The sequence below is a fragment of the Amblyomma mixtum genome, chromosome 3 (assembly GCF_055824585.1).
Source record: "Amblyomma mixtum isolate Tamu chromosome 3, ASM5582458v1, whole genome shotgun sequence".
Taxonomy (NCBI): domain Eukaryota; kingdom Metazoa; phylum Arthropoda; class Arachnida; order Ixodida; family Ixodidae; genus Amblyomma; species Amblyomma mixtum.
In genome coordinates, this window is record NC_143014.1 from 154,060,189 (window position 1) to 154,079,179 (window position 18,991).

At 46.8% G+C, this 18,991-nt stretch overlaps 1 protein-coding gene across 1 annotated transcript in view; it reads left to right on the forward strand.

Annotated features, from left to right (window-relative positions):
* The first annotated feature begins 275 nt into the window (after window positions 1-275).
* LOC149352431 (tachykinin-like peptides receptor 99D) overlaps window positions 276-18,991 on the forward strand; it is a 578,367-nt gene continuing 559,651 nt past the window's right edge. Inside the window, exon 1 of the mRNA XM_089581603.1 lies at window positions 276-409. The gene's annotated coding sequence lies outside the window, so the exon portion shown is untranslated. The remainder of the gene's footprint in view (window positions 410-18,991) is intronic.

The window sequence follows — 18,991 nt, forward strand, 5'->3', positions numbered from 1 at the left end:
CGTTCACTTCCCATCAGGAGAAACTTTGCTCGATCATCGGAACTCGGGCGACGGTGACGGGGCTGGTAGGTGGGAAAGAGGGGCAAAGAAGAGGGGGTGCGACGGCGCGCGCGGGACGCGTGGCGTCACGGCTCCTGCGCCAATAAGCGGCTCCGCTGCGAGTTGATGCACGTGGCGTCAGAGATGTCGTCACTAGTGGCAAGCCAATGGCGGCTGCTGGAGCAAGTAGCGAGTGCCACGCGCGGGGCTCGGAGTGCAAAGGGATTCCAGCGCGCGGCCGATACGAGTCGCGCTGCGGGTTTGCCTGGGCCCCTAGCCCACTGCACGCGAGCTCGGCGGGACGGCGCGCCAGAGCCGCGACGTTCGCGCGCGCTTCTTCGCCCTGCCACGAGGCGCAGCCAGCGCACGGGTGAGTGAGTACCGGCTGCCTCTGCACGTGGAAAGGGGAGAAAGGGGAAGAAATGAGCGCGCTTCTGTCCAATGATCCTCGGAACCCTAAATTGTACAACTACTTGCGAAAGGCAAGCGCAAAAACTCATCGTAAGGATCAGAGAGAAGTATGTAACAGGCGTGATCGGACTCGGCTAACTGCTGGCAGCCTGTTTACAACTGATAATTACATTTAGAATGAAAAGGAGGATGAAGGCTCTCAGATTCACTGGCCATTTTATTCCAGTTTCAGCGCTTAGAAGCACTTTTTGCCTAGACGACTTCTGTCTGAACGAGCCTGTCAGTTTGGTACCTAAAGTTGTTGCCGTGGTCAGCGAACCGGGAACGGAAACCTTCACCATGCACGCTAGCGGTACAGTTTGTGACGTTTTTTGACAAAAAAACCACGTCCATACTTTTTTCGCGCATCTCTGCGTTGAGTACCTTCAAGGGTGTGATAATTTTTATGCACAATTTTTTATTTTTTGTGCAGCTTTTCACACTTCTTCAGTGTCTGCGCTTAGGCGTCTCCCGAAAATAAATACGTTTATCAACAGAAAGTACCCCTACCGTCCCGGAATAATTGCCGAGCTGGTGGCTGGCAGTCGCAAAAAGAGTTAAAAGAATAATTGCAGGTTATAAAGAGCTTTATTTTTAGGCGGCAAGCAGAGACGAAAACCTCTGAGTTGCACCTACAAATGGTTTTTCGTTAAGTGCGCGTACATTCTGAGATTTGTGTGTTTGCCTTGTTCTCTTGCTAACGTTTTGCTCCTCTGCCTTAGCACTAAAAGCCTGGCATGCTCGCTTATTCAGTGTCATGCTGCTGAAACGCGAATGCGTGACTTCCCACCGAGAAATCAGGCATTCGCGTTCAGGACAGTTTGGCGCCCCCGAAAAGTCCCTTATTGGTAGTTTGTTTGTCTTACTATCATGGGACATATTAAAAGAATTCGAAATGAAGCGCCCCGGCCCGTGCCACTTGAGTGCCTAACTGCGCGATCGAGATGCCACGTTCCCGTAAACAATTACTCTGGAGGCTCTGCGTTCACTCCAGCCCGTCACTGCCCCCGAGCTGTGTCCTCGGTTTGCGCGCAGCTGTTCGCTTTCGGTGTCAAGCGAGAGCGCATTTCACGCCCCCCACAGCGTCTGTAGTACTCACGACAGTTCGCACTGTCCCTGGCTACGCAAATCAGTTAGAGGCCTCTTAACGATTGACTGTTATCGTTGGAGAACGTGACAAAAAAGAACAAAAGTAATCGGTGAGAAGGCCTCGACCTTTCCTTGACCCTCGAGCCAAATTCATCCTACAGTGATTTTGGTTCTGTCATTTGCCCGCAACCATGCGCGTGAATGAACGACTTTCCCTCAATCCTGGAATTTTCTTCGGCCGGAAAGTGTGAAGGGCAAGCGATCTACCGCTTGGTGTCCACCCTTGAGTACAAAAGGAGAATAGACACCAGATTTTAGTTGTGTTTCCCCTGATTAGAATGATGTGCAGCAAGTTGGGAAAGCATAAGACAGCCACGTGGACTGCGCTAGCAAGCAGTAAAGAATTTATAATTCATTATTTTTTCTGTCCTGATGTTTCGGTTTCAACACCTAGACGACGGTTGTGACGTACAAGCCGTCTTCAGGTCACTTGACGCATACAAAAATTGCAGTAGAGTCGCTGCTTCGTGGGTGTTATTTCACGTCAGCTCTTACGCAAGCCTGCTCGAGGGTTGCAACTGAAAAAAAAAATCAACAAGCAGAGATTATATCGCAGATTTCGCTTGCCTCGCGTGACCGCATATCGTCTGTGACGTCACAGCCTTAGTTTGGCCTTCGAAGCCGAAACAACACAAGAAAAAATTCAGTTACAAAGAATTCAGCTGGTGTAGGTGAGTTCCATGTCTTGACTGTTGTATACCATTGTCTAACACATCACTGCGAAGAAAAAAAAAACACGTATTAAAAAATTTGGCGTCTCTACGCCTTTAACACCTCGTCTCTGTTGGTAAACACTTGTCGACGCAGTAATGGGATGCAGGTTTGATTAGCCCTTCATGTTTTCCCGGAATGAACCGCGATTGTGAATGGTACGTACCAAAGCAAACGTGTGCGGAAGATGCGACGTTGACACCACCTAGTTCATGCTGTTGGCTCTGTCTCCCGATTGAACCACGTGTTCGAACGTTCTTAAGGTTCACCACCATTGAGATCTACTTTCCTGGTAGGACGAGACGCCCTTCTGCAGAGCAAAACTTCCTTATAGCGGCCCGAACTGCCTGACCTGAGGTTATGTTCTGTTACACCCGAGCGCAGACCGGAAGGCTTGCCGCTGCCATCGGCTGCGCTGACGAAAGGCGCGCGTGTAGCGGCAAGAGCGCACTCAAAATGCTTCTTTCTGCGCGCAAATGAGGTCGTTGCTTTGGAGCTCAAGAGCTCGCCCGCGATCCTCCTCCGACAGTCGTTGCAGGCCGTGAGCTTAGTTCTCTTTGTTTCGTTTTTGGCGCCGGAGAAGTAATGACTCTTCAATCCGCGCTCCCATGTGCTGTTTTGCTAAAACACGAAGACCGGATACTTGCGAAGAGCAAAAAATGGGAAACGAGTAATGAGCACCGGCTTTCGAAATTCTTTTTAAATATTTCACTGAACGTTTCTGCGTGCCCGTAAAGAGCGCGTTTATGCATCATGAGCGATTTGCATCCAGTGTTAGTTGAAGGTTACGAAGCGGCTTAAGTAGAGAGAGAAAACAGAAACAGGCTTTCCTTTTCATCCAGCGCCCCGATGACGGCCGTGCAATCATAGTATCCAGAATATCCATTGAAGTGAAGTATTTCTTCTGTTAATTTGTTCTTAAGTTCAAACTATTGCCGAAAAAATGCTTTTTTGGCGACCTATTTCTGCTGCCCAAGTTCTTTCCAATAGCATGTGTGAGGTTGGACGGGAGCTATAGCCCTTTGTGGGCTCTAGTTTTTCGCACCCTGCTGTGTACGCGCGCTGAGACCTGGCAAACATGTTCACCTTAAAACAGAAAAAAAAAGAACAAGCAAGAAGAACAAGGTGCCAGTCCAATGAAATGAAAGCGCTTTCCTGAGGTCAAGTATGGGACTTCAAAAAAAAAAAAAAATCTCGATGACGCTTTTCGACCGTGCAATATCCGCGGAGAGAAATCCGGCATAAATTGGAAATAAAACGGCAAGAGCTTATTCTTCGCGTTTCTGAATAAATCCTCGGGGTCTTCGCACTTGCGCCACAGCCTTTTTTTTCTTTACAGCGAAACCTGTATAACAATAATGACACCAATGTTTAAAATAAGTGTTCAAGTGCGGAAGCTTGGTTACTTGTCGCCGTTTCGTTTTCTTTTTTTTTTCTTGCGCTCTCCTTGTGCCGTGTTCTTGCTTTGCGAATTCAATGGCACTTCAAATGCTTCGTGCCGTGATGCCTGCCTCGCGAAGTGTAAAGATGCGCACTTACTGCGTTTGTGCATGCTTCTTTGGATCTTCTCTTGTTATACTGCGAAAATCTGTTTCAGTGAGGTCACCCGCGGTGGCCATCAAGTCATCCGTCAAAGCACAGCACCAGTGCTCCTCACGCGCCCTTGGCCCCTTTGCCGCGACCGGACCGTCGACGGATCCGCCGCCTGTTAAACTTGTGCATACGGATGAATAGCGTGCTCTCAAAGTCAGACAAGACTTTGCCGCGGGCGCAGCTTTTCACTGAATTATTTGTGTTAAGAAAAACTTTAGCCTTTATAGTTTCTTTTCGTATGTGTAGCTAAATATTTCCTCCTTCGTGTAAAGAGGAAGGCAAGAATCTTACTGTTTCTGTCATTTTTAGTCATGGTGCACATCGTCTTGTCATCGTTGCTATAGCGTTATTGTTTGCACTGCTCTCATCTCTTCCCATCATTGTGCCCTGGATGCCAAAGTGGCCTCTTCATGCCTCTGGCACAGCATAAAACATGAAGTGTCCTATTCACAGCTTGCTTCCAAGCCCACTTACGCGTTCACTTCGTCTCCGATGAGTCCGAAAAAATTTTTCCTTCAAACTGCGCTTAGTTCCTTTACGGCAGGGTGCGGAATTTAGGCGCCGGTAATTTATGATGCAAAGTTCACAAACGTGAGGTGTGGCTTTCTTTCTTTTTGGAGGGGGGGGGGGGGGGGGAGCTAAACTGGCAAGCACCTGCTTTCCTCTCACTGCCACCGGATCCAAGCCCGTCGTGGCTTAGGTGGTGTGAGCTGTGCAATATAATTTTTATATATTTTTAACTGCCCACACCAATTTAAGCCACCGGATCCGAGAAGCATCCATTAGCGGCTTACGCCTAAAAACAAGCTGCGACCGCAAGAGGCCGTAAATGGACGCCGCTCCTCACACTCGGGAATCGTGGCAAGCTTCCTCCACGTAATGAGAGAAAAAGAGAGTTAAATGTATACATTAACGAGTACTATATAGTGGTTACGGTGGCATCCTGCGCCACAGGATCAGAAGATAATCTGAGGCGCATGCTCACACTGACTCACAAGCGTATACACGTACTGCAGAAGACACAGGCGCTGAAAAAGACGGAGTCAGCGTGCAAGTGTCGTTGCCTCTTGGATACTGTAGGAAGTGCAGATCGTGGCTAAGCTCCCGGCTGTCACAGGTGGCTGCTTACGGCATCATGAATTTGAGCGCTTTTTCACGGCAGTCTCAGCGCACTCGCTCCTGTCATTCCAAATGGCGGCGCTTCAGAGCACTTGCTTCAATGACGTCATGAAGAAAAGCCTAACGAGCGCGTCCTGTGACAACCGCTGGCGATCAGTACAGCATCTCTTTAAATGAGTTCCATATCCAGCTTTGGCGTCATGGGGACAACATGATCTTATGAGCGCAAGTGGCCTTCATTTACTCTCTCTCGCTTGCCTAGAAGATTCTGTCAGCGGGTTAGAAGGCTTGGTCATCGTTAAAAAAAAAAAAAAAAACTTTAAATGTCTCTCTCTTCATACGTTTTGCTGCAGGCTTCTGAAAAGCTTGGTCGATCTTGCCACACTGGCGTCTGCGACTGCTTTTCCGCGGAAAGACAGAACTTCATTTGCTTTAAGGTAGAATATATGTTACTCAAACAGGTATAAGTTTGCTACTGACAACCGGTCACGCAAATTATTGCGAGAGCATCATGAAATATGAAGACGTGTCAACAAATAACAGGAGAAAAAGATTTTTGTCTAGGGAATACCCGTGCCGTCTCTAATATTATAAAAAGAACTATCTGTGCCTATATCTGGTTTTGACTCTGGCCGTTGAGAATAGGCACGTGATGATCAAATGTTTAGGGCAATCCCTCAAGGTGGAGTTGCGAATGGGCGCGTATACTCAAAGAGACAGACAATGATGCTGGCTATGGCCTTGACCCGTTCAGTCGGACAGCATCTGTTGCGGGCCACATCTGTAGAACCGGGGCTTTACCCGAATAATTGCGGGCCCTGAAACATGCACCATCCCCAAATCCCGCAGAGTCTAGAGGTCGTATAACGCAAAACGCTCAAATATAGGCAAGAACTTTTAGCAAATGTGATAGAAGAGTTTTAGCTTTCCGTTATCGTCATATGGCTGAGCTCAGGTGCTGGTTAGTTGCAGAGAGTGCCAACACCGAAATTTATTCCACATTTAGACATTTTGGTTGGTTGGTTTATGGGGTTTAACGTCCCAAAGCGACTAAGGCTATGAGAGACGCCGTAGTGGAGGGCTCCGGAAATTTCGACCACCTGGGGTTCTTTAACGTGCACTGACATCGCACAGTACACGGACCTCGAATTTCTCCTCCAAAGAAATTCAGCCGCCGCGGCCGGGATCGAACCCGCGTCTTTCGGGCCAGCAGCCGAGCACCATAGCCACTGAGCCACCGCGGCGGCTAGACATTTTCCTGCCGAAACAATAGTCTTTCGTCCTTGTAATGTTATCAACGATATCTTCGCGCTGCGTGCCATGCAGTTAGCAAAAGCGGACGTAAATTGCAGTAGACCGTAGCAGCACTGCCCTTGGATGACTTTCGAATCTCCTCTTCGCTTGGGTAACGCGTAATATGCGCAAACGTTTGCGCCTATGAAACAACAGTGCATTGCGTACCATGTGACTTTTGTTGCAAAAACACAGCCGTCTCTTCGGACGCGCACAACTCGCGCAGCGGATGAAGGCGCGCTCGGCGCTTTCATTAGGCAGAGCTCAGCTTAATGTGAGTCTTGTGGGAATAAATCTCCATCTCCGTAACTCCCCGTGGACAATGATCTTGAAACGATATGCAGAAAACAAGAGGGGGGAGACAGCACAACAAAGGGTTAGCACGCAGAGACCGCCGCCTGTAAGTTAAGCTTCGAGCTTGTTCTCGGTTTATCCGGAACATTCAAACGGAGCCTCGCCGGAGCGTGAGGTGAATTACTCCTCTCATGTCGTGTGGATTTTGAGAAAGACGCGATGCGAGAACGAGTTGTGGTGAAAACAAACGCGGAAGAAATGAAACGCCTTTCTCTTAACAAAGGCCCGCGCTTTTCAGTTGACGCTCGCGAAGGCCTGCAGACAAAACGAAGCAACGTTTCCGAAGCGAACAAAGAGAAACAAGAGATGGGGGCAAGTCATGCAAGTCCTTGCTCACTTGTCTTTGTCGTGAGGCGCAAGTTTCGCAAACGCTGTTTGCGGTGCTGTTATTGGCCGCCTAATCAAGTTTCGTTGACTACAACATTAATTGGCCCAGTGCTGCTTGACATTCTCTTTTTCTTCTGAATGCATTCTAGCATTTTTCATCACGGTTTCGATGGGTCGCCAGGAAAAAAATATATAGAAAAAAAGAAAGGACGCACAACGAAAGAATGCAGCGGAAGCGAAACCGCGCAATTAAAGGACGAAATGTGAGCGTATCGCTCATCCGTGTGTAAATAGGCGACTGCAGACGTCTACTTGATAACGAAAGACTTTTTTTTTCTTTTTGTTCACTGACCAATCATTATTGACGCAGCTAAATTTTGGCCTTTGGTTGTGCGGTAGCCCAGATATTTGTGTATTTAGGGCTACGAATAAAAATAGAGCTGTTGCTTTTGTAGCTATGCGTGTTTATGTGTTTACTGAAAAAACACAGGAAAGTGTGCATTTCTACCTTTTGCAGAAATAAGTTCCGGCTCTGTACTTATCCTATTTTAATATCTTAGTCCGATCGAACTGTATGGAAAAAATTCATATGTATACCCGTAACCAAGAAGATAGGAATGGTACAAACACGGTAGAAGTATTCTATTTGCGACGATCATTCCTAGTGCTGATCGAGGTACGGTTGTGTGAAAGAAATGTTTCACCTTTAATTAAGTGGCCATGGTAATCACCTTTTAAGGAAAAAAATATATTAATCGAGAAGGAAAAGAAGAAAGAAGAGCAACATTTCCGCTGTCAAATAAAACTCTCCGCAAATAAGACGCGCACCTGAAAGATCACACGCGGAAGCGCTCATGTATATTTGTTTGCGGTTTGTGGTTGTTTAGAGAAAAACTCCCTCGCTGGCCTACCACAGGGTTGGCGGTGCATTTTAACTGCTGAAACAAAAATGAGCCTAGGAAATAAAGATGTGCTGGTGAGCCCAAGCAAGCAAACAATTCAAGGAGAAAAAAAAAAACGCACGTACGCAGGCTCATTTATGCACAAATTGTACTGCATAACAGAACATAACAGAAGCCGCCGAACGATAGAATGAAGAGAAGCAACGCCGGTTACCTCAGCGCAGGCCGTCTCTTTCGTACCCCAAAGTCACGCCGTCATTAGGAGCATGCAGCGGTACACTAGAGGCGGTGCTATTTTCACTCCTTCTTTTTTCATTTCATTCCGTTTCAAAAGCCATTGTTGAAAAGCCGTTTCAAAAGTTTGCTATTTTTCTTCTCGGCAGAGAGGCACATCGCTCCAAATTAATTGTATCGACCAGTTAAATATGTAACTCCGTCTTACAAATCAGGTTTTCTGTTGTTGGCACTAAGGCGTGTGCTCATAACGCGAATATGACGGCGCTCATTCTTCATGGACACTCCTTTTCGGGAAAACTTCCTCGCCAACACGAGCTTCAATATGCTTAATTTGCAATTCGTCTCACTCACTCACGCTGTCAAAGGCACCGAGCCAACCGCTGAGTTCTCCTATCTGCGCGTGCCGCGTCTTCCCTTTTGTTTTAGCCATTCAACTGCTAATAGGACATTCACTCCCGTGCGTAGGCGTACGAGGGGGTACCCAAAAGAAACCGGACTAAATTTTTTGGTCGGCAAAGCTTCTGTGGTACCGCGTTTTGCCACTAGGTGCGCATAGAACGAACATTCCCGAGTCAGTATGCCGAGTGCCGTCGTTGAAGGAGGTCAGACTAGTTTAGGCAGAGTTTTAGAGTGACGACTGTTTTGCGTGAATGTCGTTTTTTCAATGGCTGATTTTCGTGAACAGCGTGCGCCGGTGAAATTATGATTATTGCTCGGAAAAAGTTGAATGGAAACTCTTGAAATATTAAGAAAGAGGTACAAGGACGATGCTATGGGGACAACTCAAGTGTTCCTGAACCGAATCCTGAATCAAAGCAGCAATCATGCCAATGGAAAACTTCAAATTCACCTCGCCTCAAGAAGGCTCGTCAGGTGAAACGAAACCTCAAAACAATGCTGATTTGTTTTTTCGACGTGAGAGGAGTCGTCCATTGAGAATTTGTTCCGCAGTGTCAGACAGATAACCTAGGCTTTCTACTTGGATGTTTTGAAAAGATTGGGCAACAGTGTGCGGTGGAAGCGGCCAGATTTGGGGCGGTCGGGTGACTGGTTTTTCCACCATGGCAATGCCCCTGCTCAAACAGCCGTGTCTCTACGACAATTTTGGACCAAAAATGGCATGACCCCTATTCCTCAACCCTCATACTTTCCCGACGTTGCCCCGTGCTACTTTCTTTGTTTCCTAGAATGAAAAAATAGGTGAATGGAAAGCGTTTCGCTGATGTTGCTGAGGTGAAGAAAAAAATGACGGAGGCACTGTCAAGAATCACAAAAGATGAATTTACACAATGTTTTGAAAAATGGAATGAAAGATTCGACAAGCGTATCATTGCAAGTGGGGAATACTTTGAAGGAGATTGATGGTCTGTGCTTAAAATGTGAACAAATAAGTTCAAACAAAAATAAGTCCGGTTTCTTTTGGGTACCCCCTCGTATCACGTCCATGGAAAGGATACTCGTCAGGCTTGTTTTCGAAATCGACCGAGCGCCATCTTTCGTGAAAGGTGCTTGGCGGTATTAATGTTAATTCGCTGTGATACATCGCAGGCACACAACAGTTATTCTTGACGAATGACTATCTTCAGGCCTCCGATACAAATATGTTAAAAAAAAGCGTGTCAAATTAACTTCATGCAAGTACACAACAATTTCAATTAAATGTAGTTCTTTTTTCGAAATGACGCTTGTTTTGCCTGAAAAAACGAGCGCAAAAGAGGGTTCATCTCACACAGGAGTTATCCGGGATAAACTAGCAAGCACCCTCTGCAAGCCGACTGCAGCAGCATGTCCGATGCTGAACCGGTCTCGACGCCTGTCTCCCAGAAAGACGTTACAGCTTTGCATGGCAAGTGTGCCCACTCGTGTATATGTATACTGCACATCCATAACGTCCTGGACACTTCGCGCAGTAGATTGTGCCATGACATATCGTCCCCTCCAGCTTTCGCTCTTATCCGCTTTCTGTCTTTTCCCAGTGTGGAGTAGCAGGCTAGAAACGTCTTCTTTCGACCGACCTCCTGACGCTTCCTGGAATTGAACCTTTTTACCTACGTCCGTAGCGTAACGCACAGCAGGGAGATAGCGCCGCGTCTCTACAAACGGTATATGTGAACCAGTTTTGAAAGATAGAAGAAAGGTTTGCATCCCCGCCAAGGTTAGCTTTCCTACGAATTCCTGGCGTGTAGTTTTGAGAGGCTATAGACTTACTTGCTATTCATACGCTGACTAGTCAGTCGAGAGCGTTAACGCCTGAAGCCGTGCATTGTAGCCACTCTTTTCTCGATTTATTTTTTCCTTTGCCTCTTCGCGATTGCAATTGATCTGCCCCACCTCTGATACCAGGGTACGCGACTTGCGTGCCTTCCTAGACGGCTCTGACGTCGAAGATGGTGGAGCTTATTAACTGCTGAAAATCCTCCGCGGGGCTTATTAACTGCTAAGCCCCGCAGAGGATTTTCTTTTTTTGCTGAATTCTTTGACCTTGAAAGGCGACTGCGCTATATAGTGTCGGAGTTGGCGCGTTCTCGACCTCGTGACACTGTTCCGTTTTAAGAAATAACCTGATTTCTTGCCCCGCATGGTCACGTCCATTCAAAATGGGAAGCTATCATTTCTTCGCGAATCAGCAGGTTGCTTGTACTGGGTATACGGAAGGAAAGCTCCCAATTTGGTTCCATTGGGACTGAGGTATGTGTCTTTTCAACCCAAGTCGCCGTGGTGGCTGAGTGGTTATGCTGCCCGGCTGCTGACCCGAATGAAGCGGGTTCGATCCCGGCCGTGGTGGTCACATTTCGATGGAGGCGAAATGCTAGAGGTCTGTGTACTGTGCGATGTCAGTGCACGTTAAATGAACCCAGCTGGTAGAAATTTTAAGGAGCCGTCCACTACGGTGTCTCTCAGACGTTAAAACCCTTAATAAACCAACCATCTCTTCAACCCAAGGGCGAGGACAGATCGTCGGGAAGTCGCTACACCTGCAGGCGAGACAGCGTTGTATTTTGCAGTTCATGATGAAGTGCTGCATCTCGACGTTTATGCCCATCGCCCCGCGCGCCACCTCCACCGCCTGCGTCCTGGAAAGCTGTCTATATACACCGCGTTGGAGGAATGCGAGCTTTCAGGGCTGGCCTAGAGCCTGTCGGAGGACGCAACCGGCCCATCACCGATGAGTTGCTTATTAAAGTTGCATTTTAGGTTATCGGTATTATCAACTTAAATTGTTATTGTCTTTGCATGTCGCACTTTTTGCTACTTAAGAATATCTGTCGTGCATCTGCCGACAGCACCAGGTTACACCTTGCGTCGCAGAGGCGCCGTGTGGTACACTGGCGCTATACGAATCGGCCCAACGTAACATAATAACAAAAACGTAAGCATGAGATGTTATAACCGTGAAACGAGTTCACGAAATGGCGGCTTTTCTGGAGAAAAAATGGTGCACAAAAGAGAAGTGATCGCAATTTTTTTTTATGAAGCTCGTTTTTTGATTTCGTGGTCGATGAAAAAAATATTTTTTAGAAGCAAAACTTCTTGACCCTTCTATACATCGCTAGGTGTGCAGTTAATATGCATAAAACAATGTATTTTTCGTGATAAAGCGGTTATGTTTAGATGGCTGTCGTAAAGCCATCAGGAGCCTTCTCTAGCCACTACTAAAAAAAAAAAAGCTTCAAACAAGATTGGATACCCTCGGTCCCACTACTCTCAGTCAGCAGGTTGCTGCCGTGTCGGTCGCCGTTAAGCTGACCGCTTAGCCTCTCTGCTGAGTCTAACCGCTTCACCCAACTACCGAGTCTAACAAGGTCCAACAAAAACCTTCAGACCAACTGCACTGGAAGCCTGGTTGGATTAATGGTCTGGAATCGAGATTAGGCTTTTCGGCGATAGGTGTTGCGGCGGTTCTTGAAGGCTTGCTGCTTGTGGGGTCACGGCCTGGCGGCTCGTGCGTAGGTAGGTGGCCGTCTGACATGGAAATCCAGCTTTGCACGGCGGCACCCATTCTGTCCGAAGTGACGCGCATGTCAGCAAGAGCCGGTCCAATGCACGCTTTGTGCCGGAACAGCTGCATCTTGCTGAAATATCTCAATAATACTCAGCCGTTCCGGGGAGAAATGTTACAGTTGAAGCTTTACATTTTTGTTTTGTTGTTTTACAAACTGATAACACTCCGTGACTATGCAGAGAAGGAGGTGCCAGGGTTATGCCCGAACCCTGTTTCGAAAGTTGCTAAACTGCTGCGCATTGCACATCGCTGCCTTTTCGAGAAAGGAAATAGATTCTGCGGAATCTGGCACGCAGTTTGCGCATGTAGCGTACTTTCAGTTAATGAGTTTGCGCTCGCTGTACCTTACATTCTTTTTGCGCACACTAACTGCCCAAGAATTTTTTTTTTACACTTGTTTACACTTAACTAAGGCGTGATGACCTTAGTTGCCTATGCGCCATAATACTCAGCACTTGTTTTGCATGGATAATGAGGTCGAGTTTGTGGTTTTATTGCATGCCACCGAATTATTCTCCTTCGTTGTTTTTTTACATGCGATTGAAGTCCCAGCAATTTAGAGGACCTCGTTTTACTTAGTAGTTATTTTGTTAAAACGAACAATGGTTCAGAGGGTGAAAACTACGCGGTGCTTGTAATTATGGCCGGTAACTAGCCTTGGCCGGCAGTGTTAATTAGTTACATGCTGCTAGCAAAAAATAAAAACGTGCCACCAATGATTGATGAGGCAGGGGATTAGGCGGACGCATTTCATGGACGTTGAGCAGTGAAAGTATTTATTTCAAATACTGAGGCACGTACAGTCAATATTTTTATATTGAACAAATTCGAATTCGCACGAGTCAATAGGAAAGACCGCGTCGTAAATTTACGAAGAGTTCATAACAATGCGTACTAGTCATAAATCAATGCCATCATAAAAGTGGGCGCCAGTAAGAGCTTTCATTTTAAATTCACGGATGCAATCTCTACAAGATATGCAAGAAGTCAATAGAACGGCATATACTGTGTGCGAGGTGTCGCCACAACAAGTTTCGTATAAAAAAAATAATAAGCACGTGGACTACAATGCAGAACTTTGACCTTCAATCCGCCGCTACTGGTGGATAAAAATTGGGATGTTTTAATGACGAGATAAGGACATTGACTGCTGTATACTTCAATACGTGCACGGACAATGCCGGTTCGTCTTTCGACTATACTAGGAATAATAAAATTACTCAGTTGCAGATTTTTCAACCTAGAAATAGTGTACGGCCGTTTATCTGTTTCATTTATTTACAGCCTGTCCTGCAAATAAAAAAAAATTAGAGGGTGCACTTTGGTGATCTAAAGTGCGATGATGCGAAAGCCTTTCCCGCAACGCTCTCCAGCGTCCTTACGCTAGACAAGGAGAACTGCATATGCGTTGGCAGGAATTCGGCGTAGCATATATATATATATATATATATATATATATATAGGTTGGAAGAGCATGGAGTACTTGACTGCTTACCGGAGTATATAGCGAAGTATACGCTTCGTTAAAGGAAGCATATTTATTTGACTCGACGTTTCGATCGGGAGACCGACCGTCTTGAAGAAGATATCGGTCTCCCAATCGAAACGTCGAGTCAATATGTTTCCTTTCACGAAGTGGTTACTTCGATATATATATATATATATATACGTGTGTGTGTGTGTGTGTGTGTGTGTGTGTGTGTGTGTGTGTGTGTGTGTGTGTGTGTGTGTGTGTGTGTGTGTGCGTGCGTGCGTGTGTGTGTGTGTGTGTGTGTGTGTGTGTGTGTGTGTGTGTGTGTGTGTGTGTGTGTGTGTGTGTGTGTGTGTGTGTGTGTATGCGTTGGCAGGCAAGGATATACAGCGCATCAGGAGAGGAAACCAATCCGGTAAAGAGACCAATCCTTCGTAAGTGTCCATTACCTGCAGCAACATTCGGCTAAAATGAATTCTGGGCGAAACAACAGGTTCAACGTTGCGGTCCTGCATGGGCGTTTTCCAAAGGCTATGAAGTCTAGTCAGAAGAATCTTACAGGGTCTGTTCTGAAAGTAGTAGGACTGGTTTTTTCCTGGACGAACGGGCGGACGAGAGGTGGTCTGCGCGTGCAGGATCGCTGAAGTTGGATATTGGAATGCTGGGGAAAATCGGCAGTCGGCTTTCGGCCGTTGAAGAGAGGAGGTCGCTTGTACTGTGAACCCCTGTCGAAACATCTCGTCATGCAGAATCATCGAGCGTTTAATGGATCAGCGATACACGATCAAATTTTGAGTAAATCTTGGTAAAACAGGCAAAGAGACTCACAACATGATTAAGGGATTAAGGAGGCCTACGGTGACGCTTCCATGGGTAGATCTGGTGTTTTTTGAGTGGCACAAGCTGTTCCGAGAAGGTAAGGAAAGAGTGGAGGAAGACGACCGCTCCAGACGCCCTTCGACCAGCAAGGCCAACGAAAATGTGTAGCGAGTGAAGCATTTACTTAACAATGGTCGTAGAATGAGTATCAGAATGATTGCTGATGACTTGAGCATTTCTCAAACCCAAGTTTTTGAGATCGTGACAGAAAACTTATCTATGAGGAAAGCGTGCGCGAAGTTGGTGCCGGGAGTGTTGTCAGAGGTGGAAAAGGCCAACCGGTAGGATCTTCTTCATCATGTGAATGACACACAAGGCGGCAACGCTGCCTCAGCCCCCCTACAGTCTCGACTTGGCCCCGCCAGACTTTTTTCTATTCCCGAGAATAAAAACGACGCTCGAGGGGAAACATCACGGATCGGTAGAGGTGGTTGAACAGGCCGTGACGAGGGAGCTAAACAGCATTCCGGTCCAGGCGTTCCTAGAGGCGTACGAAAACTGTAAAACTCATTGGCAGCAGCGTGTAGGTACGGAAGGGTGCTACCTTCAAAAATTGTAATCGTTTGTACTATTCTATTTAATAAATTTTGTTTAAAAAAATGAGTCCTACTACTTTCAGAACAGACCATGTATATAGGGTTTCGAGTCAGGTTGGGAAACAACAAGGTAGCGCACAGTGTAGGAATTTAGGAGAAAATCTTTCTGTAGCGTCCTCGGCAGCACATCCCAAAACAAAATCGCGTCTTTGCAGTCTATAAAACAATGTTCATTGTTTCAGGCACATTGCACACACGGTAGTTTACAGAAGACACAAAAAATGTTTTTCCTATCGAGCCACGTGTTGACTGCATGGTAGAGTTTCGGTGTGTAATTTATAGAAAAATGTTTTTGTGCAAGGATAAATTGGCATTTTACACACTCGCTTTAAAACATCATGACCCGTGAGCCCAAAGTGAACATAACCATGAAGAATAAATACCATGAAAGAAAAAAAAAGTCGGAGTAGCATAGTGGTTAGCACGCTCGGTTACGGAACGGAAGGAGGGTGACTCGATTCTCGCCGTTCACAAGATTTTAGGATTTTTTTCTGGTTAATGACTAGTTAGTCATGACTTTCACCTCAGATGTAACGGACGGATGGACGGACTCATGGCCGCGAGTATGAGCCATTGAAGGCTTCCGCCTTATTAACTTAACGGTCGGGCCACAAGTGCGACGTGAACGCGCGGCGACCATAGTGAGGCAAGGCGAAGACGTGTCCGTTTAATGTTCCATTTATAGTATTAGGCGCTGTTCTCGCTAATACAGTCGAGCCCACTTCTAAAGGCCGCGGACATAACGAACGATCGCTTATTATGAATGAGTGTGGTGCTACCGTCCAAATATGCGTTAATTCAATGCCAATTCGTCTCAGACACAACGAACAAGCATAGCGGCGTAACTCCGTTAGAAAGAACGAAGAGGCGCCATTAATTCGACCCCGCAGCCGAAAAATCCGCGCATCCAGTAAACGCGGAGTTTGAAGAGCCCCTCCGAGCCCCTGTGACACCGCCCAGAAAGAGCATGTCAACACCGAAAAACAACAAAAAAGCGGCATTGATACTGCAGATAACCGCCTGCGCTTGAACGGGCTGGGAGAAGCACCCCAAATGGAAGCAGTAGCTGGTTGGGCGGGAGACAGTGGCAGCGTCAAAAGTCCATGGTCGTGGATAAACTAGCGGCAGCGATTTGAAGAGTTTGAATTCCTTGCTGGCCATGCTGGTCAAGCGGTGTGCGTCGCCCGCCCAGTTGGCTTCACTTTTTATGCTGCTACCACGTGCAGGCAGAGCCAGATAACAGACAGTGCGGCTGATACATTCTTTGCGCACGTTGACTACGTTACTTTCGTCGCTGCATGGGCCCAGGAACGATAGATCACGGTGTCGGAAACACCATGATCAGACGCAGGTAGATTTGTGGCAACGCGTCGTTAATGTATAGCTTGCCGGATCTTGCCTCGGATGACTAGGTTCGGTCGGACGACATCGCAGAGCCGTGCTCTGACGACGCCGTTGTGCGCAAGGGACGAGCACTCGCCTACCGGTAGGGATCTGTAAATGTGGTCTACCTGCCAGCAGCCGCCGTGCACGGAAGCAAATTTTTGGCAGCAAGGATCTGTGCGAGGAGAACATGACTTCCCGGTAGAGCCTGGAAAACGATGTGGTAGGGCCTGATTTGAAGGAATACAAGCGCATGATGCTGTTTTTAAGGAGAGAACGCCAGTTTTGGCGGGCTTAGTATTTTTGGCTGTAATGCAAGGAGTGCACTTACTACAAAATTCTTATACAAAGAACGCAAACCGCGTGATCACCAGGCTTGTTATAAGTGGGCTCAAATATATTTACCTCTACAACAACGTTCGCAGGGCAGAAAGTGCGCAAGGTGGGTCTTTCAGTCAAAACGGAGAAAATAAAAAAATAATCTGAGGAGCTATTCATCCAGACACGTGGCTTATTAGGAAGTGATAGGTTTTGGTCACAGACCTAGACAAAACGTACTTATCGTTTCTGAACGAAGAAGACCATGCGTCCATCACGCTCGAAAAACTAGTTCGTAAACTCGAAAGCACCAGCGGTAGAGAAACAGGGAAGTGATTGTGAAAGAAAGAAACACGTGACACAGTCAATGCTATGACTTTGTAATTTGTATTCATGCGAGATACCGCTCTTTACAACGCAAGGCAAATGAAGAGATGCGTGACACTCGTCAATTTAGTTTTTCATTGAGCTGACGGTAGGACCGGACCCGGCTCGTTTTGAGCAGCATACCCATATCAGATTCCGAGCGTCAACTAATCAGTAGCTTGCGCAGTGGTCACAACTTTCTGCCTTGATAAGACGGAGCTTCATGAAAAGCATCTAATTAGGTATTCTAGCCACTTCTTAATGTGATGGTCATAGTGATAACTAAACGGCCTCTGCTTGCTAAATATTTTGCACATGAAAGACATGTTCTCCGTCGCAACTTTCTTTTTTTTTTTTTTTACGCTTCACTCTACCTTTAACAGACGCCGGAAACAGCAGTATCGCGCAAAAAGGCTGCACATGTGTGTTCAGCCGGCAGGGGCCTTGTGCATGACGCAATTGCTTAATGTCGCCCTTAGAGCAAGAGAGAATGTGTTCAGCCATAGTTTGAAATAAACTCTGGTCTGTCTGGACTGTGTGTATCTTGGCTCTGCTTCAGAAGAGGCGCCGAGCCGCACACGCCCGGAGGAAACACTTCGCAAGGCGTTGTTTGAAGTAAAACGCCCACCAACGTGCAACTCGAGCGGTGTATTATTATTATTATTATTATTATTATTATTATTTGCGCCGAAATTGTTCCAGTGGTCGCAAGACGGCGGGGTACCCTTGGCGTTGTGGGAGCAGTGCGGAAAACATTAAACATGTTCTGGCGGGCTAAAGCGGTACACTGAGATATTGTCGACATGGTGAGCTTTCCAGTAGCTCTGGGTTTTAAGGACTGTGAAAGCAAAACTAACAAATCAGCGGTAGAAACGAGTAAGTGAAGACTACAGCACTGGTGGCGTAAAAGCAGGAATGAAAAATTCCGCGAACCGTCTCTGAAATCAAAATAATACAGCTTAGAACTTAAAAAATAGCTTAGCTTGAAAAAAATCTAAGAAATATGATTCAAAGTAAAACTAATAAGGAAAAAAGTACAAAATAGATAAAACTGCCACTTCAGTTCACTATAGGCATAGTGGCACTCGCCACCGCCAGGAAGACGGACATTATCAGGCCTTCAGGTGCCAAGGACAAAAAGTCAGGGTCCTGAGGAGGCAGGCAAGCAGAAGGGAGAGATTAGTCTAATGTATTTAGGGGAGCCACCCTAGGTGCGGAAGATTTCTAAGGGTGATAAGACTCATTAGCATCCACACGAATGCAACCATATGCTACAAAGGAGACCTATATAGCTTTCTTGGAAACTTCGCACTTGAAGAAGAAATAACTCTGCTTCGTGGTTCAAACTTGGGACTACCGCTTGTCCGGCCCCGCACGGAACACATTCTCTACTAATGTAACACTGCCATTCCCGGAGTGCTTGGCTTCAGTATTATCAGCGGGCCTTGGCGGAACATGCGCTCTTCTTCACTGGGGCCTTAGTGCTGGTCTCAGATAAAGTTTAATTCCTCCTCCTCCTCCGCCCTGACAAGTGCTGTCTGTCCTTGTTGGCGTAGTTGGTAAAGCGTCTGTCTCGGGCAGGCGGTGGTTCCGGGCTCATACCGCGAACCAGGACGGCTTTTCCTTCTGGTGCGAAGTTTCTGAAAAAGGTGTATAGCTTTGCTCTGTACTAGTCTGGCTGCGTTCAGGTGGATGCTTATAATTATTCACGGAAGAGATTAGGAGAGAGGGAGACACTGTTAAGGTGCCTATTTCAGGAGACTCGAACATGAGATGGTGCGTGGGAGCTATGGTGGAAAGG